Source organism: Armigeres subalbatus, chromosome 1 (assembly GCF_024139115.2).
Source record: "Armigeres subalbatus isolate Guangzhou_Male chromosome 1, GZ_Asu_2, whole genome shotgun sequence".
NCBI classification, from domain to species: domain Eukaryota; kingdom Metazoa; phylum Arthropoda; class Insecta; order Diptera; family Culicidae; genus Armigeres; species Armigeres subalbatus.
Window position 1 is genome coordinate 132,074,135 of NC_085139.1, and position 23,802 is coordinate 132,097,936.

Genomic DNA, 23,802 nt, shown 5'->3' on the forward strand with positions numbered 1-23,802 from the left:
CCGTTGGGTGTTCTCCACTGATACACACCATGTTTAGCTAACGTATAGCAGCACAGATTTAACGTTAGAGTTGAAAATTCGTATTTTGGTGCGTTTACTTATCTGCTTGTTTTTCCAGATATTTCTTAAACTCGTAAAGGCAGCCCTTGCTTTCTTGATACGTGCGCCTATGTCGATCTTGGTACCGCCGTCTGACGCCATTTGGCTACCAAGATATTGGAAGCTTTCAACATTGTCCATTGGTTGCCCTTTCCAACCGTTGTTCTTTCAAACCGGCCCAATTTTGTCATGTTGGTTCCGAAGCTACGTCTTCTGTTCGGTAGTCGCTTTTTGCGATGATTCCGATCGAATATTTGGAAATGTAGATGTACATCAAGCCATGGGCAACATTTCGTTTTGTTTCAAGAGGAAAGACCTCCAACACTCCAAAACCTCCAGACCTCCAACACACGTTAACACTCTTCACGCTGTGACCTCCAACATGCCAAAAATATCCCAAGCTACTGAAAGATCTGAGCTGCGTCGCCTGATCCGAAAGACTGGACGCCATACTCCAATCAGACTCTTAGGACCGACCCCGGAGCCTGAGGATGGATTCGGAAAAACAAAGCTTCTACAGGTGCCTTGGATAGTCGTGGCGCCGGAAGATCGGACGTAAAGACTTTACCAGAACGACCGGCATAGCCCCGGCACCCAGTGGACACAGATTCGGCAAGTAAAAAAAAGCCTGCTTAGATTCCTTGGTAGTCGAGGCGGACGTCTTCTCACAATAAAATTGGGGAACATCAATAGGCGCCCGGGTGATAGACGTAAGAGTAACACTGTATGAAGTCGCTGATTATCCGTCGGACTTCTTGGAAAGCTAGCGAGTTATATCTGGCGTTATTGGAACACTTGGACGACGAGCAGCTTACAAAAAAAGCAGATCAACCTGCATCAGAAAATGCTCACAACATCGGATACTGTATCATATATCGCAAGCTCTTTGGGAATACTGGCCCATCTGCTGCGAAAGGTGAATCCCATCTCTTCAGGCCGGTTTTCGAGTACCTCGGGGACTCCAACCCGGATCATAAGTGTGTCCAGTGTCCCGGACAATCCCGGCACCTCAACCCAGACCATAAGTCCTGCCAATTCCATTAGTTCACTATCTCTTCCGAAAAATCCTTTCTGAGGACCTTCAACGTTAGTTCAGCTCCATTGTCCTACATTCCAACTGGAACTTGACCTGTTTTACAATACTGCAAGTATTCTCTTAGCATTTCCTGAGATATTAATTGAAAGTATTTCTAAGCCGCCCCCCCTTTTTATGAGTATGTATCTTGTGTGGCAAGTACAATTGATGCACTATGCCCAGGGTGTCGAGAAAGTATTCAACCCGAAAAAATCCTAGATCGGACCGAGATGAGCTTCTGTCAATAGTATCACTGCTCCGGCTAGTTACGGCGGGGGACACAATTCCAATTCACGAATTAGTTTCTCCCTCTCTAGATATCAAAATTTAACTAGAACGTCACCTATACGCCCTACCTTCGCCTTGGACAGACCAAGAGAGCTACATCGATGGTTACTGGAGCAACCTGGTTAACTAAGAACTGTTTATCCTGGACTATTTTTTGGCTCTCAGGAGGTCAGTCGTGTCCCTTCTCATGGAGTCTCTCTGAGTGAAATATAAGTGAGACAGTAAGATACGTACCAATGTCCGACAACTCGTGGCGATTGGAGTCTTTCGAAAGATCTCCTTCGACGTACCACAGCTCAGTGAACATCTTCTAGTCGTCGGAGTTCGAGGTAGCATATCAATTAGCGTGGATAATGTATATTTCCTCTGTGGCTCGCTACCACACATCAAGCAAGAGGAGAGTGATATCAACGATCACGGTTGGTGTCACCTTACTGGAAGCATTCGAATTCACACACCTCATACCTCTCAACAATAGGTCAGACACCTTGTTAACAGGCCGCTCCTCCACCGACATCGACGTGAACGCTGATAGTAATGTCTAAGCGACCTCACAAAGGGCCCAAATTTTGGCGTATTTGTATAGAGTGTGAATCAACCACACTCTGCTGTGCCAAATACTCGCTAGGCTCAGAAAAAGTTATAACCGCGGCGGAGGTTGGTACTCGGATTCTGGTGGCTTTTTCGCACACGTGACCTTTGTGTATGTATGCGTTATCACGCCTATCTAGAGAGTAGGAGGTTGAGGGTTCGAGTCCCTACAAGACATGTGGATTCTTTTTCGCAAATTACAAATCAATTTTTTGATATTTAACATATAATCAATAATTTACATTATGTGGAAGATATTGATTTGAAAAATGTGATACAGGTAACCACTTTCCCTTCGATGGGACTCACTCAGTACGCTAGACTGGTGCTTTAACCAACTAGGCTACGAAGGACCTCCATCGGCCTTCGCCTTGCTACAGAATGAGCCCGATATTCCCAGATGCAGGCCCGGACGCCAGAGCCAACACTTTGTAACGTTTTACGTTTTTTACCGTTTTAAATTTACGTAAATTTCCGTAGTTTCAGACGTTTTTATCTTTTTAAGCAAAATCAAGTGTAAATAAGTTTTGAAAATAGTTTTTACGTGTCGTCTATTTTAGTTGAATTTAATATTTGTAGTTTTTGACGTTTTTTTCTTTTTAAGTAAAATAATGTTCAAATTCAAATTAAATTCGATTCGTGTCAACGAGAAAGCAATTCGTCGACATGGTTTGTGTCTCGACTAAATGTTGTGATGTTTGAGTACTATGACGACAGCCATATTCAATATGGCAACGATACTTTGTAATGTTCTATGTAGTAAAGTTAGCTCGATGTTTCCGAAGGCGCGAACTCTATGTCGCCATTTGAAATTTAAATTGGCGCAATTGCTAAATAATGGGTTAATTGATGTAGAAGGTTTCTTGCTCAAGAACAAACTCAAACTCGGTCATTTCGCTTCCATAACGGCTGGCAGTTAGAAGTTTTGCGAGTTTAAGAGTTTTATATAGAGAATTTGAGTAAAGTTTAGTTCGTCGAGGTAATTAAAGTGATTGGAGTGATTTTGTACGTGATTGTAATTAGTTTTTTCGTTCGTTCTGTAGATTTGATTCTGTTGTCGGTGTAGCCGACTCTCGCAAATTTCTATTTTAAATAGTAAAGTGTACCAAAAAAGGTAAATTTTTGTAGAACTATTTGTTGTATGTTTAAATGTTAATTTATGTTTCGCGTTGGACTTCCAGCGCGTGGCGCTTTTTTTGGTACGGGCTGGAATTTCGGAGTCGACCCGGAGTCGACGAAAAGGGTTTACGGCATTTTCGTCGTTTTATCGTTTGGAGGAGTTTTTTGTGGAGTCCGTGCGCTCGTCAAGGCCCGCCCTTCGGGGTAGCGAAACGAAGTGTGGTGAAGTTTCGTACGAAGTGAAGCGAAAAGTGAACCGTCGATCGCCAATCAATCGACGGTGGTCCAAAACGTTCCGAACCCTACGGACCGTTCGGAGAGCTCGGCGCGTGGAATACGTCGCCAATTGCGTACCACAGTGCTGGATTGGAACCGAAGGCGAGGGTTCATTTCATCACGGGCGGTCATAGCCGTAAAAAGCGAAGCCGTGCGGAGGACCGTTGGCCCTTGTCCTTGGGGAAAATCAACCCGGGAAGCGCGACATCCGTCGACGCAGCTCTCACGAGGAAATCGGAGGCCTTCCGTCCAGTCGCCACCCACTTCGCAACTTTAGTTCGGCCATATTTGCACGGGCTCATCAGCTGCGCACCATCCTGCAGCTAGGCGATTCTTCTGTCGCCGCCATCGTAAAGGACAGCTTCGCCGCCATCGCCACGGACAGGTTCGACGCCATCGTTCCGAACCGGTTCGCCGCCATCGCGCCGGCGAAACCCAGCAAGTCGACGAAGAAGAAAACCTGCGCAGGTATGTGACTAGTGTAAAGACATGGCCATGATCTAGATAACCATTTTCATATCCGTACCAATTCCAAAAGTGTTCAACCCGAAACAAAATAAACCCCCATGAATTGTAAGTAAGAAGATCAAGTAGTTTTTTTCAGTTGGAGTAATCGCAGAAAGATCACTCCGTTCGCTTTTCCGTTCCGTTCCGTTGACTACGTTGATTGCTCGCTTTGCTTAATTTCTGCCGGGATTTATTGGCGGGTTGGAAGAGTTTGAGGGTAACATAACTTGGGAGGTTGCCGAATTGGAGAAGCACTTGGTGCAAGGCAATAATTTAAGTTTCAGCCAGCGACCGTTCGAGTGCCCCTGAGGAGAGAAGTCGAGTGTTAGTCGGGCAAAAGAACTCGACCGGTGGTCTTCCGGATCCCGGAAGTGGCGCTTAAGCCACCGGTTAATCATAAACCTCGAGCAGAAGCAACGAACGGTTACAACTTCCACATTAGAGTGAGCGTGAGTACTTAAATTGTGCAGCTACACACTTTCTTCCACAGCAAATGCACTGATCAAATAGAGGTTGTGAGTCCTTCTTCTTCTTCAATGGCTCTACATTCCAACTGGAACTTAGCCTGCTTCTCAACTTAGTATTCCATTAGCATTTCCTCAGTTATTAATTGAAAGCTTCTCTATGCCCGCCATTATTGCATGAGTATGTATCTTGTGTTGCAAGTAAAATGGATACACTATTCCGAGGGTGTCGAGAATGTTTCCAACCCGGAAACATCCTAGACCGGACCGAAAATTGAACTTTCCATCTTCGGATTGGCAATCCTACTCCTTTGCTTACAAGGTTACTAGAGAGGTGTGTGCTTAATATTTAACATGTGAATATGTCACAAAAATTTCGATTTTTTCGATAATTTAGGAGAAGTTATTTCTATTTTTCTAATAATTCAAAATATTGAAAAATGTTTTTATATATTACTTTTTTGAAACTATTTTTTTCTTCGCTTTGTTTTTTTTTATAGTTTAAACATTTTCAAAATAGTTAAAATTTTCTTAAATAATTCTGTATCTCCAATATTTTCAAACATTGTTCAATTGTAAAGTATTTTGTATGTTTTTATTTGATATTCCGAAGAGCTCTATATTTTTTATTTTTTTTTCATTATTATTTATTTACAGTCTTCTACTATGTTATTCATCGTACAGACTAAAAAGCTTAAGAACTAATACGCGACTTGAACATCCGTTTACTTAAATTAAAATCATACAAATGACTGATGACATTAAAGCATTCACAGCAAACGTCAAACGGATGTTTTTGCCCATACAATGTACGGTGTGCAGGGCGTCGGAAAAAGTCTGCTCTCCTTACTGTTTTTTTCGGGGGCATTAAAACGGATTTGCGTCAAGAGATAAAGACAGTCGATGTTGTTCTGCAGAAGGTCGAATACGAAGAGTCTCTAAAGAAGCATTCTCCTACTCCTCAATGTAGGAAGACTCACGAGCTCACAGCGCTGCTCATATGGAGGCAGCTCACGTCTATTACGCCAGGGAAGCCTTCGTAGCGCAAATCTGATGAAAGCTTTCTGAACATGCTCGATTCTAGCTATTTGCGTTGCGTGATACGGTGCCCATACGACTACGCCATACTCCAGAATACTGCGAACCAGCGATGTATACAACGTCCTGAGGCAGTAAATATCGCTGAAATCTCGGGTGTTGCGCTTCATAAGTCCCAATACGGCAAAAGCTTTAGCTGTTGTGGTTGAGATGTGCTCACTAAAACGAAGTTTACTGTCCAGTGAAACACCTAGATCTTTAACGAGCGAGACTCGATTCAAAGTTAGGTCGCGCAGACGTGTGAACGTGATAATGTTACATTTGTTTACCTTCGCCGTCATTTCATTTCTGACACACCGGTCCGAAAGCTTATCAACATCAGCTTGCAATGCGCAACAATCCACCAGCGACGTTACGGCCTGAAATATTTTCAAGTCGTTGGCATACATTAATTTTGAAGGTTTTAATTCGCTGCATAAATCGTTCACAAAAAGCACAAAAAGTAGGGGCCCAAGGTGGCTTCCTTGCGGCACTTCGGACGTAATACGGAAAGGAACCGATCTGACTGTCCCGAGTTTCACAGATGCATAACGGTTGTCGAGGCATGAAGCGATCCAAGTGGCTAACCAATCAGGGAAGCCGATTCTTCTGAGTTTCTCCAACGCAACTTGATGAGGAACTCGATCGAAAGCCTTCGAAAAGTTCACATATACATCGATTTGTTGTCGCTTTTCTATACTATCGATTCGCATAGACACATAACTCATAAGATTCGTAGTAGTCGACCGTTTCTTAATAAATCCATGTTGTTCGGTAACTATGATGTGTTGAACTGCTGGGTAAATAAAATCCAGCATCATACTTTCGAAAACTTTGGCGAGGCAGCTGAGAATAGAGATTCCCCTATAGTTCTGAACGTTGTGCACATTTCCGGATTTATGGATGGGAGTTATTGAAGATCTTTTCCAAGTCGAAGGGAAGGTTTTCTCTACGATTGAGCGGTTGAAAAGCAGTGCAGCCGGTAGAGCAAGTTAATCGGAGCACTCTTTGATGAATAATTGTGAGAGGCCATCTTCACCTGATTCTTTGGAGCCGTCGACATCACGAATTTCTTTCAGACATCTAATTCCGTGAAAGTTGTTGCAGCTAGGTTAAGATCGTAGGGCTGCAGTCCGTTCAGGTACACTTCAACCAAAGGTGGTGAGTTATTACTTAACACGCTTTGAAAGAACGACGAGAATAGACTTGCTGACTCGATCAGCGTTGAAGACGTTTCACCAAGATACTTCACTGTTTGAGGAGTGCCGCGAGTTGATGTACGGTTTCGAATGTATATCCAAAACAGCTTCAGGTCATCCTTCATGTTACTCCCCAGCCAAGAAATAAGGCCTGTCCACGTTAAATTTCGGACACTGAGACAATGTCCAACTGATTTGTAGCCATTTTATCTTTTGGACAAGAAGGAAAACCCGCTGAAAGAATAACATAAAGCGTAGAGATTCAACTGTCGTGTAAATTGATCTCCTCAGTGGTTTGTCAAAATTTTAAAAAATCACATGGGATGATGGGTGTCCGAAATTTAACGTGGACAGGCTTTATATGAGCGAAAGCGTGATGCGTTCAATGAATTAAATTGGCATTCTAAATCCCGCACCAGTGCCTTACGGTCATCATCTCTCCATTGAAAAAATCTTCTGCGCGCATTTTGTAGTCGATTCCGCAAATTCCGCAACTCTCTGTTCCACCAAGGTTGCTTATTCTTCAACCTCATCGTTTGCCGCTTCATTGGTACGTGTCGTTGAAAAATACAATTCAATTCACTATAGAATCGATCTACAGCTTCGTCTAAAGTATCTAAACTAAACCGTCAGGACGATATGATCATACCCCAAGCAGCACAAATTGTTTCACTACTGAACATTTCACTGTGTTGCAACTATTCGGAAAGAAACAATCCTTGCGTATGTGCCATCAAATATAACTCTCTTGCAATCTAAAAAGCGCAAGAGGTGGAGCCTACGGAAACATCCTTCGATTGCAGTAAAATTGCAATAATGTTGCAAAATACTACAGCGGAAAAAAATAATATAAAAATATAAAACTGGATTCGATTTATGGATCTTGTGATTGATAATCCTTCACTCTACCACAGCACCATTCAACACTTCGAAAGGACTGCATGTTGACTCACCATAAAAACCATACGATTATGAAGCTTTGTACTTGGGTTTCTTGTTACTTGATTGCACCATCACAGAAAAAAAAGTGAGTTGTCAAAACGTTGAACTATGCTAAATTAAACAGGAAGACGCATTCAACTTATCTGCAACTTAATTTAAACAAACAATTAAATTTTGAAAGACGCATTGAAGTTACATGGTAGAAAATATGCAACTTAATGATTTTGTTTCGTGTTTGCAACATGAAGTGCAGTATTCTTTGTTTGTTTCCAAATGTCAAACATGTACTGCATTGCAATTTTAGTGAAACATTGATCACAATTCGGACGTTTTTGACATCTTGATGCAACTTTTTCGTGCTTTGATGTTTTTTTCCAAGGCCTTTAATGAAACTGAATAGAAACAAGGTGCTTTTAGGAAGATGTTGCGTGTGCTACTTGGGACGGGGGAGGCCATGCACCGTTCTCAACGTTCAACCAACAGTACAGTACCGCGACATTTGGTGAAATACATCTTGGACTACATAGCAGGTACCGCAACGTGTTTACATCAAGATCCAGTGAACTACCGTGATGCAATGGAGAACGCTACTATGATGGATTGGAGAGTACGCTGAAAACGAGCTAGAATTGCAGCTGGTACTGTTACCGAAGGGAAAGAAGCTGATAGGAATCATGTGGGTCTTCAAATTGGAACGCAACGAATAATGCAAGGTAGTGAAGCATATGAACCGAATTGTGGCGCAAGGATATTAACAGTTATTTGGCGAAGACGAACCTTCCGGACTTCCTAACAGTGGTGGCGTAGTGAAAGATGGTGGGGCATAATCTAAACATAAGGACTGCATAAATATCTCTACGGAGTAGTAAGCTGCGGAAGAGTCAGCTTTCTGCGCCAGCTGCTCGGCTGGGAAAAGATAGGGGTAAAGAATCTAGTTTGCAGAGAAACGTATACAGACTGCAACAATTGTTAGAAAATAATAAATAATTCCACGATATGCTTTCATGGTGAGCTTTAGCCAATCGAACGCCGATCCATGTATGTTGGACGCAAAGGAGAATGGAAAAGCCAGTCTCTTTCTGTTGGTATATGTACATATATGAAATGCTCATTACGTCCGCCGATGATGCTGAGTTGCAGAAAGTGCTCCGGAGTCTCCGCGAAGAGTTCGAGTTGACGTGTTTTGGGGGATGTTTACCACTTTTTCCGGTATGGAGGAACATCTGATTACAAACAAGATTCGTCTACAGAACTACATTGAAGACCTGCTTGATATTCATGGGATGAATGATGTGAAACCAGTAAAATGTCCCATGGATCTTAGGTACTTGAGGATCAAGGACAAATACGCTGGAGCACTTAATGAGGTACAGAAGTATTGTGGAAAGCTTGTTATATTTATCTTTGTGCGTGCCACGATATAAATGCTCCATCGAACATGAACTTAAATTCAGAGATTGGGCTTCGATTTATAGTCCAAGCATAGACTTCAGCTCTTCGTTTTCTGTGATTATCGCAGGGCTTGCTTTGCAGCTGTCCAATCGGATTATGTAAAGGCAGTAAACTTTCACCCTAGAATGGACACATTTTTAGCTACAATCGGCACGCACAAAGATAAATATAACAATATGGACTATAAATCGAAGGCCAATCTCTGAATTTACGTTCATGTTCGATGGAGCATTTATATCGTGGGCTAGCCGTGGACAGTCAGCCGTGGAGGCCGAACACGTGGTACTTAGTGAGGCCTGCCAAAGTGCCAAGGCCCAAGAGGTTATCTGGCTGCGTGCCTATCTTATAGAAAGCCATACAGAACATTCGACGATAAAAGATGACGACCAGGGGTGTCTCGCTTTTGTTCAGAGATCCAGCCGCAGGTCCAAGCATATTGATACTCAGGAAAAATAGTCCTAACTTCCGGTCCTTCCAAGATAGTAAGTAAAAAACACAAGTACCGTCGTCGGGAGTGACAATGGGTCAAATGGGGGTGAGAATGGGTCACTGTTTCAAGTACTTAGAATGCTTGTAGAATAGATTGAATGTATCTGAGGGCAAGAAGACTAAAATATAAGAGACCTTTTTGAACGATTTTGCTATCCGACCTCCAGGCTGCTGGTGAGAGCGATGACCCATTCTCACCCCCAGACCCATTGTCACCCCCGATGGAGGTAAGCGCAATAATTAAAAGAAATGTAATAATCGGCAAACAAAACGCAAACAATTTGGTTATTTCACTTCTCAATGCTCATAGGATTTGTTATTCAATTGCCTGATTGCCGTGCAGGTTGAAGCCTTTCTTGAAATAAAACAATAAAAAATACATTCATCGAAAGCAATTATGTGCTAACGTACATACGCGGTGTCATCATTATTACTCTTCAAAGATGATGACCACCGTGAAGAAGAATGCAACGATTGCTTATAAATCCTGGGTGGCATGAGCGATTACAGCAATAAGTACACACCTAGAAATAGTTGTGTTATTGTTGGTTTTACGTGACTGCCATGTCTCAGCTTTATTCTGGAATAACTCGCCTTATGTGTAAAAGTATTCCTTGACTGAGTCCCAAGAACTGTTTTTTTTTTCATACCAAATAAGACTTCTAAGTCAAATCAAGAATTTCTTAGGGTGCAAACAGTGAATCGTCGAACCAGCCTCAGCGAATTCCGATCAGTATAATCGATTGTCATCCTTTCCATGCCATTCGTGTCGCTTGGATGTCTCGTCCCGTCGCCATCAATTGGCGCACATCGGTTGCTCGTATTATGCCATCATTATTCCCATCATATCGGTGATTTGCCCCACTCGTTCGTTGTTCATATTCCGGAAAATAATGTTACTGGTAATGACTGGATGGATGGTCTTGCAGAAAAAAAAATGAACAACATTGTTGCAAGACCTTCCCTTACGACTTGTTACAAAACTTAGTAGAGATGTTACCATGTGAAATTAGCAAAATTTCACATGAAAGTTTGTAGATTTTAATTACAGTAACTACTTTTATAATAGGGCACGTATCGTTTGGATGAAAATTTGTGTTTCCCGACTTGCTGATCCCTGGAATCATCAATATTCGAATTATTAATGTAAAATCCGGACTCTTCATTAAAAAATCGGGTGCGATTCAATGCGGTTTCTTAACGAAGAGCTCTCTAATTGAAAGACATATTTATTTGCTTTTATGTCACCAATATATCGATTGAAGCTAACCGCCAGCGATGGTAAAATATGTATCAAACAAAAAACGTTTTCCATAGAATACTCATAATTGCCAATAATAGCCTGCGTATTCGTAGTAGACAGCCACTACTGGTAAAAGCTAAATACGAACAAAGCAGGAAGAGTAATAAATTAATTTTGAATAATTGATGGTCGTCAATTCCGAATGGTTTCAGCGCAAACGCTTCGCACCGGCCATTGTTCTGTATGGCTTTATTCGGAGCCTCATCCACCAGAGCCATTAGATATTGACGCGGGGAGCACTAAATAGTGTACGGGCAGTGGCCATCACCAGTTAGGAATATTCATGGCGGTCTATCCGATGGTAATATATCATTACATACAGTCGAATAATAGAGTAAATCAACTAGATATGAACAGAAACCAATGGCAGAGGTGGTCTTTTATCAGAGTGTCCCGATCAGTGCCGAGCTGAACTTATTTCAAATTGCGTTACTCGCGGTCCGACAGCTATTTTCCCGAGTTAATTAGCGGTTTTGGAATCTTGATGGAAAAATAAATTGTTTCCCTACGGAATTGGTTACTCGCATTTTAAATGAAGAATTGTTCGCTTTGATCTATCAACAATGTAATTGTATCTGTTGTACCTACTGCGTAACACTGTAACTAACATTGTGGAAAGCTTTTTTCGATGGCAAGCTAAACTGTTCAACGTTCATAAGCTACGCCACGCTTTCAGGTAGCGTACAAAACGCAAATCATTTCATTTTGCAGTGTTATTGCATTCATAGTATTAAATCAAAAAACCATCAGTAGGGAAAGCACCTGTTTAGCGTACTGGTTTCGTGGGATCAAACCCCGCCGAAGGAATTGATTACCCTCCAATACCTTTTCTTAACTTAAGCTATCACATGTTATGCATATGCATAAATCGAGTTTCAGACTTTTAACCACTCCGGGTGGCCAAATACCCGGAATATTTAATTTATTGTTCATATTTACTTGCTTAGTAAAGTACAACCTTTTTAATTTTAGCCATAGGAAGTGAAGTACGAGAAAGGCAAACAATTTACATAACTAAGTCTTTCTATTAAAGTGATATATACATCCAAAAGATAAATCTGACAATTATTGTATAACATATTGGCATTTACAATTCTTTTTAGGCTTTTTTATACAGATATTATAATACAGATAATTATAAATAATACAAATCTGTGAGATTTCAATACAAAAATTGTATTAAAATCTGCCAAAATTGTATATGCCAAATTATTATACAGTTTCTGTAAGGTTAAGGTAAGGTAAGGTTTTCCAGGGCATCAGGGACTATGTCCAAGGGCTTGACGATCCCTCCCCAGGCCATCTGCGAGTTGTGGGGCTTGCCTAGGATGTGGTGGGGTTTGACAGTGGGCCCTGTTAAACCTCTATAAAAAGCTGCATGTATCCGCAAGTAGGCCCCACCAAAGCGACCGTGTGCCGCTCAAAGCGCACAAGCCCAAGTCCTGGTGTTAGGTGGGACGCTAAACAGCCCTGACACGATGGCCCTCCGACCAGACAGGAGGTTTGCGCAGGCCCAATAAGCCGCCTGGAAAACCAATCATTACGAACAATATAAGAGATAATGCGACTCGATATAATCGGCAAAGACCTAGGCGACGAATACAGGATCACGATTGGAAGCTTGGAACATGGAATTGCAAGTCGCTAGGTTTCGCAGGTTGCGACAGGATGATCTACGATGAATTACATCCCCGCAACTTCGACGTCGTGGCGCTGCAGGAGATTTGCTGGACAGGACAGAAAGTGTGGAAAAGCGGGCATCGAGCGGCTACCTTCTTCCAAAGCTGTGGCACCACCAACGAGCTGGGAACCGGCTTCATAGTGCTGGGTAAGATGTGCCAACGCGTGATTGGGTGGCAGCCAATCAACGCAAGGATGTGCAAGCTGAGGATTAAAGGCCGTTTCTTCAACTATAGCATCATCAACGTGCACTGCCCACACGAAGGGAGACCCGACGACGAGAAAGAAGCGTTCTATGCACAGCTGGAGCAGACATACGATGGATGCCCACTGCGAGACGTCAAAATCGTCATCGGTGACATGAACGCACAAGTAGGAAGAGAGGAAATGTATAGACACACCGTATCGAATGACAACGGCCAACAATACATAAACTTCGCAGCCTCCCGCGGAATGGTAGTCCGAAGCACCTTCTTTCCTCGCAAAAATATCCACAAGGCCACATGGAGATCACCTAACCAAGAAACGGAAAACCAAATCGACCACGTTCTAATCGACGGTAAATTCTTCTCCGACATCACGAACGTCCGCACTTACCGCAGTGCGAATATTGAATCCGACCACTACCTCGTTGCAGTATGCCTGCGCTCAAAACTCTCAACGGTGTACAACACGCGTCGAAGTCGGACGCCGCGGCTTAACATTGGGCGGCTACAAGACGGTAGACTAGCCCAAGAATACGCGCAGCAGCTGGAAGTGGCACTTCCAACGGAAGAGCAGCTAGGCGCAGCGTCTCTTGAAGATGACTGGAGAGATATTCGATCCGCCATTGGTAGCACCGCAACCGCTGCACTTGGCACGGTGCCCCCGGATCAGAGAAACGACTGGTATGACGGCGAATGTGAGCAGTTAGTGGAAGAGAAGAATGCAGCATGGGCGAGATTGCTGCAACACCGCACGAGGGCGAACGAGGCACGATATAAACAGGCGCGGGGCAGATAAAACTCGATTTTCCGGAGGAAAAAGCGCCAGCAGGAAGATCGAGACCGTGAAGAGACGGAGCAACTGTACCGCGCTAATAACACACGAAAGTTCTATGAGAAGTTGAACCGTTCACGTAAGGGCCACGTGCCACAGCCTGATATGTGTAAGGACATAAACGGGAACCTTCTTACGAACGAGCGTGAGGTGATCCAAAGGTGGCGGCAGCACTACGAAGAACACCTGAATGGCGATGTAGCAGACGAAGATGGCGGTATGGTGATGGACCTGGGAGAACGCGCGCAGGACATAATTTTACCGGCATAATTTTATCTCCAGGAAATGCAAGAGGAGATTGGCCGGCTGAAGAACAACAAAGCCCCTGGGGTTGACCAACTACCAGGAGAGCTATTTAAACACGGTGGTGAGGTACTGGCTAGAGCGCTGCACTGGGTCATTACCAAAATTTGGGAGGAGGAAGTTTTGCCGCAGGAGTGGATGGAAGGTGTCGTGTGTCCCATCTACAAAAAGGGCGATAAGCTGGACTGTAGCAACTACCGCGCAATCACATTGCTGAACGCCGCCTACAAGGTACTCTCCCAAATTTTATGCCCTCGACTAGCACCAACTGCAAGGGAGTTCGTGTGGCAGTACCAGGCGGGTTTTATGGACGAACGTTCCACCACGGACCAGGTGTTCGCCATTCGCCAAGTACTGCAGAAATGTCGCGAATACAACGTGCCCACACATCATCTATTCATCGACTTCAAAGCCGTATATGATACAATCGATCGGGATCAGCTATGGCAGCTAATGCACGAACACGGTTTTCCGGATAAACTGACACGTTTGATCAAAGCGACGATGGATCGGGTGATGTGCGTAGTTCGAGTTTCAGGGGCATTCTCGAGTCCCTTCGAAACCCGCAAAGGGTTACGGCAAGGTGATGGTCTTTCGTGTCTGCTATTCAACATCGCTTTGGAAGGGGCAATACGAAGAGCAGGGATTAACACGAGTGGTACAATTTTCAATAAGTCCGTCCAGCTATTTGGCTTCGCCGACGACATAGATATTATGGCACGTAACTTTGAGAAGATGGAGGAAGCCTACATCAGACTGAAGAGGGAAGCTAAGCGGATCGGACTAGTCATCAACACGTCGAAGACAAAGTACATGATAGGAAGAGGTTCAAGAGAAGACAATGTGAGCCACCCACCGCGAGTTTGCATCGGTGATGACGAAATCGAGGTGGTAGAAGAATTTGTGTACTTGGGCTCACTGGTGACTGCCGAAAATGACACCAGCAGAGAAATTCGGAGACGCATAGTGGCTGGAAATCGTACGTACTTTGGACTCCGCAAGACGCTCCGAACGAATAGAGTTCGCCGCCGTACCAAACTGACAATCTACAAAACGCTCATTAGACCGGTGCGGTAGTCCTCTACGGACACGAGACCTGGACGATGCTCGTGGAGGACCAACGCGCACTTGGAGTTTTCGAAAGGAAAGTTCTACGTACCATCTATGGTGGGGTGCAGATGGCGGACGGTACGTGGAGGAGCCGAATGAACCGCGAGTTGCATCAGCTATTGGGAGAATCATCCATCGTTCACACCGCGGAAATCGGACGACTGCGGTGGGCCGGGCACGTACCCAGAATGTCGATCCGACGGGCACAAGAAGGCGAGGTGCGCAGCGGGCAAGGTGGATCGATGATGATGATGATGATGATGATGATGGTCCCGCCACATACCCCTACAAAGGTTTGAGCTGGACGAGTTATCTTTAAGATAATTAAATAAGATCAATGTAATCGGTTTTGCAAACAAACGATCCGATTGTATATACAGATATAAAATCCAAAATAAAATTCCATACTGTACAGCAAAAATAAATTGGTAAAATGAACTAAAGAACTACACCTAGAATTTTTGTAATCAACAGTAGTGATACATGGAGCTCATCAAAAGCTAAACTTGTGAAACCTCTCGCACAGATTTCAAAAGCTCCGCCAAACATCGCGTTCTTTTCACAAACCAATATCGCAATCTAAAACTCACATGTATCTGAACATGGATCATTAGGTTCGACAACCAAACATCAAAACTTGTGCAACCGCTCCGTCGATAACAAAAGTTTCGGAACAACCGCGAGTACAAAATAATCTACCAGAAGGCTTACTACTAATTCAAGAGCATGATTCAACAGTTCGAAATATGCAAGTTTTTAAATAAATTCAAAATCATTCATATCTGTAATCCGCGCGCGATGCTCAAACTACGTCAATAAATTAAAATCCATCATCATCATCGAGGCGAACGTTATAGCTTATTAATGCCTCAATAAATAATAAAAATAAAAACGGTCCATAAAAATCATCCGTTGTTAAAAACTTCGTCAAGATACATGTGTTAACGGGTAAAAATTGCCGGGTAGCTGTTCAAAAGGCAGCTTTGACGTGTGAAATACATTGTCTCTTAAACTGTGTTAGCGTGACTGCACGTTTGATGTGTGAAGGCATCGAATTGAAAACATTTATACCTTTAAAAACAAAGAGTTTTGTGAAGCGCCATACAGAAAATAGGGTGTTCTCACATTATCCGCGTGTCTAGTATTATAACTATGAATATCACTTCCTCTTTCAATTCGATCACACAAATATCGAGGCAGTAAACCGTTTATTACTTTAAAATGAACACCATAGTCAAGTACACTATTCTTTGCTTCACTGACAGCCATTGTAAGGCGTCCAACAGGAAAGTTGAGGAAGTGAATCTATCACATTTTAAAATCAAACGCATTATTTTATTTTGTAAGCGCTGCAATCTCGATATTTGTGTTTCGTTAGCCAAGAAAAGGATGGAAGGGCAAAAATCCAGATGAGGAGAGATGATTGATTTATACAAGAGTATTTTGCTACCAATAGTCAAATCGTGTTTTAATCGACAGAGCATTCCATACTTCTTGGCTATTTTCTTGATAACATTGTCAATATGTATGTCAAATTTTAGCTTGTCATCAATAATCACGCCAAGATATTTAATATCGCGGACGCGATCAATTGTCTCATCATCAATTTTAACAGAGACATCCTCATTTACTCGGGTTCGCGAAATTACCATGTATTTTGTTTTATTAATATTCTATTTCAATTGCTTGTATTTCAACCATCTACTTAGAGAGTGTAAATCCTCGTTCAAGCGTGAAACGGCATCTGCTAAATTTTTAGCTGCAATGAATATCACGGTGTCATCAGCAAAAAGATTTATATCACAAAATCGTAAGACTCGTCGCATGTCATTTATATACATAATGAATCAGGTGGAAGATGACTTGCGGACCCTCCGTAGACTGCGTGGTTGGCGACGTGTAGCCATGGACCGAGCCGAATGGAGAAGACTCTTATATACTGCACAAGCCACTTCGGCCTTAGTCTGAATAAATAAATAAATCTGTAAGGTTTTTATGCAGAACTGTATTAAAATCTGCCATCACTGGCTGGGTGTACATTGTCTGCGGAACTCAGGTACATTGGTACAAGACGTTGATTCCAATAAACAATACCTTGAACGAAAAATGAAGCTCTGTAGTGTGAAGTTTGATAGAACGGGATAAAAAAAATTATTAACACGCGAACTTTGAAAAGAATGCTATTTATTGAATAGAAAACGTGGTGCGTGGTAGCCCTAGCAACACACCTGTTTCACATAGGTTACTGCAACTGTTATGTGACCAGATCTGGTCACAAACAAGTTGCTGCAATCATTTCTGTCTGACTTGTGTTGCTCGGGAGATAGATCAGCATTTGATAAACTCGCCATTTCAAATTCAGACAGATTGCAAAAAGGAATATATATTTCAACATCATTAGCAAATATATGTATGGTACAAAGCATTAAAACCGATGATAAATAATTGATAAACAATAAAAATAGGAGCGACCTCAACACGGATCCTTGGGGAACTGTCTAAGCAATTCTGACTTCACCAGAACATTTACCATCTGTATAAACTATCTGCGAGCGATTGGTTAAATACGAGCATATGAACTTTACTGCCCCTCCCGAGAATTTGAATTTTTTGATAATTTATGCAACAAACGAATCTGGGAAACTCTATCGAATGCCTTAGAAAAGTCAATCAGCAGTAAAATGACTTTCCTTTTTTATCAAGCGTATTGAGTATTTCATCATGAACTTTCAACAAAGAAGAAGTTGTACTATGAGTTGTTCTGAAACCGGATTGGTATGCATGAAGAATATTGAATGTCGAAATGAAATGTTGTATTTGATTTTTCAAAATTTTCTCCAATGCTTTAGATAATGTAGATAAAATACGGATAAAATTGGACGGAGATTTGCAGATCATTGCTTCTCCATTTTTTTCCGTAAAGAAATAACTTAAGGAAACTTCCAAGCAGTGGGATACTTTCCGTTAATCATTATAGTGTTGAATATATGAGTTATTGGTGAGATAATGTATAGTTATTATAGTAGTTCAAATTTCAAAAATTCTAACTCCCATATGTCTATCAGCTTCTCTTTGATGATTTAGGAGTCCTGGCAATTTTTCAGGCAATTTGGAGGTGATTTAGGAGGGGCGCAAAGACATTTTATGTTTATAGAAAAAAAAATTGTTTAAAGTATCATACAAATGTCTAATCGTTATAAATTCTAATGTACAACCACAATCTCTACTTTTGGAATCTATATAAACGAAACCTGCGGCTAACACATTCGTTTTGAGTTGATTTAAAATTTTTTTTGGACTGAATTAAATGGTAAAATTGGCCTCAACTCAGCATCGGCAAATAAACTCAAAATGAATTAGTTATCCCCATGTTTCGTTTAATTAGACTCCAAAACTGAAGGGTTAGGTTGTACTTTTGAATTTCAAATTTAAAGTTTTCTCCATTTAAATTTACATATAAACATAAGTAGCCTTTGCGCCACCCCTAAATCACATCCAAATTGCATGAAATTTTGCCAGGACTCCTAAATCATCAAAAAGAAGCTGAAAGACATATGGGAGTTAGAATTTTCGAACATTTTTGAAATGTGAACCGCCATAAGGGTAATATGAGTTTAATAAATATCAGAGGTATTTCGTCCATTCCTAAAGCATTTGATTTAATCGAATTCATCACATTGAATACATCAAGTTCACTAGTTAACGTAAATTTGAATCCATTCTCGTTTGGCAACACCGGAGGAGGCAAATTTTGATCTGTGGTGAAATTGGAACTGGATCATTTGTTAGCAAAAGGTTATTTGAAGAACTAATACAATGAGCAATGAGTTGGTTCATATCAAATACAGCTGAAGCTGTAATTTTCGATAACACTGCGAAATCTATTCGACTTATTATCATACTTCATCATTCTGTATTGAAATCTCCTACTAAAATACAATTACTTTAAGATAAGGAAAGATGCGTAGGTTTGTTGAGTAAAAAATCAGCGAAATCACACTTCGGAGGGTTACAAAACAATTCGAGTAAAATTTTCTTATTATAAGCATCTACCTCGACACATATATATTCTGTTATATTAAAAGAACTCACGTATAACTCAGAAAAATCAAAAATTTTGCAGGTCATGTTATTTTTGTAATAGATACAAATTTCATCACATGGGCTATAGATGCGGTAATTTCTAATAAATTTAAACCCATCAATGGCAATTGCATCATCAAACATTTTATCCGACAATCACGATTCCGTTAGACAAATTATATCAAGCATACTGGTACAAAGCACATTGTTTGAATTCGTAAAATTTACTAAATTGACGGGCACAGATACTACAGATATTCAATGTTTCAGATAGTAAAGCTGCACTCATAATAGCCCGTGGTATACTAGAAATATCATTATTCGTTCGGGCATTGCTAATCAACACTTCAACAGAAATTGATTGAGAAGAACGAAATCGAGTACCTCAGACAAAACACACCTACAGCTAATAGAAGGATCTTACTAGTAAGTTACTACTACAAATTAATTCCAAATGATTTATTGTAACAATTAACAATATTATAAGTTCCATTTACACATTGTGGTTCAACGGTTACAGCGAGCATTATAAATTCATTTGAGAAAATGTATCACACAACAGCAACAGCAATAGTCAACGGAAGCAGCAACAGCAAGGGCGATCATATCCAGATGAAAACAACGAAAACAGTATCGTAACAATTTACTTTTAGGAAGGAACAAAACATGGGAAGACATAGGAAAGGAGTCACGGAATATTTGCGTAGGGAAAAGAATAGTTTATTGGAATGGTGAGATTTTTTAGATTTTAGGAGGGGAAGGGTGTGGTACTAGACAATGAACTTAAAGAATGCATGCCACCGCCACGTGATAGCCGTTATACGACAGCCTTATGTACATGCATTAATTGCAAGCATTCATGCCTCAAGCTCATCGCAATAACCCAGGATACCTCGCCCTATTTCAGTGTAAGCCAATCGGGCAGGTAAGACGTCTTTGCGCGGTGGTCCCCCTTTTCCCAAGCTTCATGTTAGAACTCCACAATGGTGATTCTGCCAGTAGTGAAAATTTTCAATCGAAGAAACCTAAGGAACCAACAGAAGCATTTTTTTAAGGGATCACTCAGAAAAGTTTATAATTTCGCGATATAATAAAAGTAACACATTACTGCTACTGAAAACAAATATCAGGTTAGTGAGAATAAAAACTTTAAAAACGGGATGAAACGGTGGTGAAACAAAGTGTACCAAGCGGGTCACGTTGCAGCGCTGCGCGAGTCAAGTGTGGACTGCGCTGAGCGGGTCAAATGGACCGCGCTGAGTGGGTCAAACGGACCGCGCTGAGCGGGTCAAACGGGCCGCGCTGAATGTGTCCAAGCAAATACATAAAGCGGATAACAAGATGTGGGACGAATTCAACCGCTATGTTGAGAATTTCGAGATAGCAGCTTCACTGAACAATGTAAACGACCCAGTCAAGAGGAGCCAGCTACTTTTTCTTCCCATCGGCGATGAGCTGCAAGGGATAGTGAAGGCAGCGAAGTTGCGCCCGACTCTGACAAACTCAAACTGTTACAGGACCTTTGTAACGAACATCCAAAACTATCTCCGATCGATGACGGACGAATGAAGCAGGAGAAGGGCGAATCGTCAGTTGCCTTTCATAGCACGACTTATGAGTAAAGTAAGAGCATGCAATTACAACGCAAATAATGAGGGTCGATTTGTATGAGCTCAACTGCTGTCAGGCCTCAAGAATCGTGAGCTAGTGAAACAGTCAAGGACGTATGGCTACGATGCAAACTTCATCATCCAGTCAGCGACACGAGATGAAGCATTCGAGCCTGAGAATGGACATCTGGATGAATGTAGCATATTATAGATAAGAAACGATCGTGATCGAGGATGGAATCATAAGCGCCCAGGTACAGGAGAAAGAGCGGGCGGACCACAAGCCAAACAGCAGCGAAATGCCGAAGTCAACCGACGTACACAAGCACGTCACATGCGCTGCACTAGATGCTTCCTCTTCAACCACCGAATTGGACAATGCCCAGCGGCAAACCGTAACAGCAAATGAATGCGGCCAACGTGACCATTTCGTAGCGGCCTGTCGCCAGAAACAATCAACGTCATGCAAACTACTTGAAACCTCGGCAGATGTGTGGATCGACTCGAAGCTCCAGACGATGATATGCACGATCACAATCACGATCACATTGAACAATTAGCTGCCATCTTTAAACAAAAAAAATTGAACTTAAATTACTGTAGAGAATAAAATTTAAAAACAAAGCAACTAAAACTATGATGAACAAACAGTAATAGCAAAATCTGTATCGTATATCACAGTCACATCAACCTTACCTTGTCAATGCCCTCAAACTTGAAGATGCCATCTTAGCTTGTTCCATTGGATCATCGACCCCCATACGCTACCTCATCGACTCGGGAGCAGATGTAAACGTCATCGGCGGTATTGACTGATCACATCTGAAGCGAGAGGCACAAATGGGAGTTGCAAATTTGGAAATTATTTACGGATCAGAGAAAACGCTACATGCCTACGCTTCTAAAAAAAACAATGGTCGTCGAGTGCACAATCAAAGGAATGTTACTACTGCGAGGGGTCACAACCCCCTCAAAGATTCCCAAAAATTCCGGAAGTAAAGGTCAAATTTAGTATTTACCCAACAGTTCCGAAGATTACAGGTTCGTGTCCTGTCACGGTCGCCAATAGAAACAATATCCTTTCATGTGACAGTGCATTTTCTTATAATATTTCATTTTCCAATAAAATTATGAATTTTTTTTTCTGGAGAGGAAGGAAGATGTGTGGTACTATATAATGAACTTAAAAAATGCATGCCACCGCCACGTGATAGCCGTTATACGACAGCCTTATGTACATGCATTAATTGCAAGCATTAATGGCTCAAGCTCATCGCAGCAACCCAGGATACCTCGCCCTCTTTCAGTTAAAGCCAATCGGACAGGTAAGACGTCTTTGCGCGGAGGTCCCCTTTTTCCCAAGCTTCATTTTAGAACTCCACAGGAAGAAATGGTGGAAATTTTTGGGGAACGGACTCCAAGGAAATGAGGAAGGAAGTAAGAAAAAACTTGGGAAAGGTTTACTCAGCCAGTTGGTCCTCAGCATGGATAGGAACAACAGCAGCATCAGCATTTCCCTTAACAAACACGATTCCATTCCTTGTATAAACCGAAGCGATTTTTGCATCCTTTTTCTGTTTAACAACTAGTGATGAACATTGAACATTGTATACAACTTAAAAATCACTCTAATAAAATTTAAAAAAATAAAAAGTTTGGCAGCTAAGGCCTTAATCCTGCGTGCCTCCTCAGTTGAGTTTTCATTGATAAAGATTCGCTTATTCACATTAAATCCTAGATGAGTTAGCGAAAGGTTACATGACGATAGATATCGGTTGTACAAATCATCTCTAGCAAATTTGAAAGCAAATTACAGTGTAATAGTGGAGTCCTCGCTAAACGCTTGGCATAAATTAGCGGGAAACCATCTTTTGTATATCATAGAGCACTTGAAATCTTTCTAACAAGGCCCATAAGATCTTCAGAAGCATGACAGGAAGCTCCAGAAAGCAACAAATCGTTCAATCTTTTTCCTGCTATGATGCGTTGCTTGTTGTTTCGCACGTCTCGGCCAATTAAATAAATGTCGTATTTCTGAGGGAGGAGCATTCTGTTTTGATTTTGTGCAGTGTGTCTATTTTTGCTTGAAGATTGGCTATCTTTCCACACTAGATTCTATCCTTGTATTAGTACAGTCGCCTCTCCACATCTCGATATTGAAGGGACCATCGAGATAGGGAGAGATCGAGGAATGGAAGGAAAATCGAAATGGGTACTAGATTCAAAAAAGCTCGTTGCTATGAAAAACGACAACAATACAAATGTCGTTTCTTGTTGTTGATATGTTTGTTATTGTCCAAAGATGGTCTAGTAGCCTAAAAATTTGAACATATCGACATAAGGAGAGTAAATCCTGAACAAAATATGATCAGAACACATCGAGATAGAGAGATATCGAGATATGGAGGTTATCGAGATGTAGAAAACTCAAATGTACGTAGATTGAAGGGACTGAGGAAACCATCGATATAGGGAGAGATGTAGAATATCGAGATGTAGAGAGTCGACTGTATTTTTGAACATTTGTTGCATTCGTAAAAGAAGCTCGTCGAGTGAATCAACATGGTCATCTGTAACTGTGGGGGCCGTACATTAATTACGTAAGCATTTTTCTGCATCATTTTTTTAATTTATATGGAGCGTAAAAAAATTGCAGACCCCTCCCTCCCTTCAAACGTGCTTACGTAATAAGTGTACGACCCCTGCTGTAGTGACCTTAGAATTCTGTGATGTATTGGCAGGGATAGCAGCACATAGCACCGATGTTGTTTTGTTTTTTCATCGTCTGCTCTGTACTTGTCACAGGTGATTTACAATACGCTGACCGAGTGAACATTCAGTTCTCCTGAAAATAGTTGAGAACACACGAGAGGTCGACTGCGTGGCACAAGATGGCAGATAGTAACAACTATCTTACTTACTTACTTGATGGGCTACAGCTCTTTGATGAACCTACGCTGAATGGAGTATCCTTCTCGACTGGACTCGATCCTGGGCCAGTCGCCTTGAACATTGAGCGCCCTCTGGTCCTCTTTAACTGCAAAAGGCCATCGTGTACGCGGCCTTCCACGAAGCCTGCGACCTCTTCCGAGTTCTC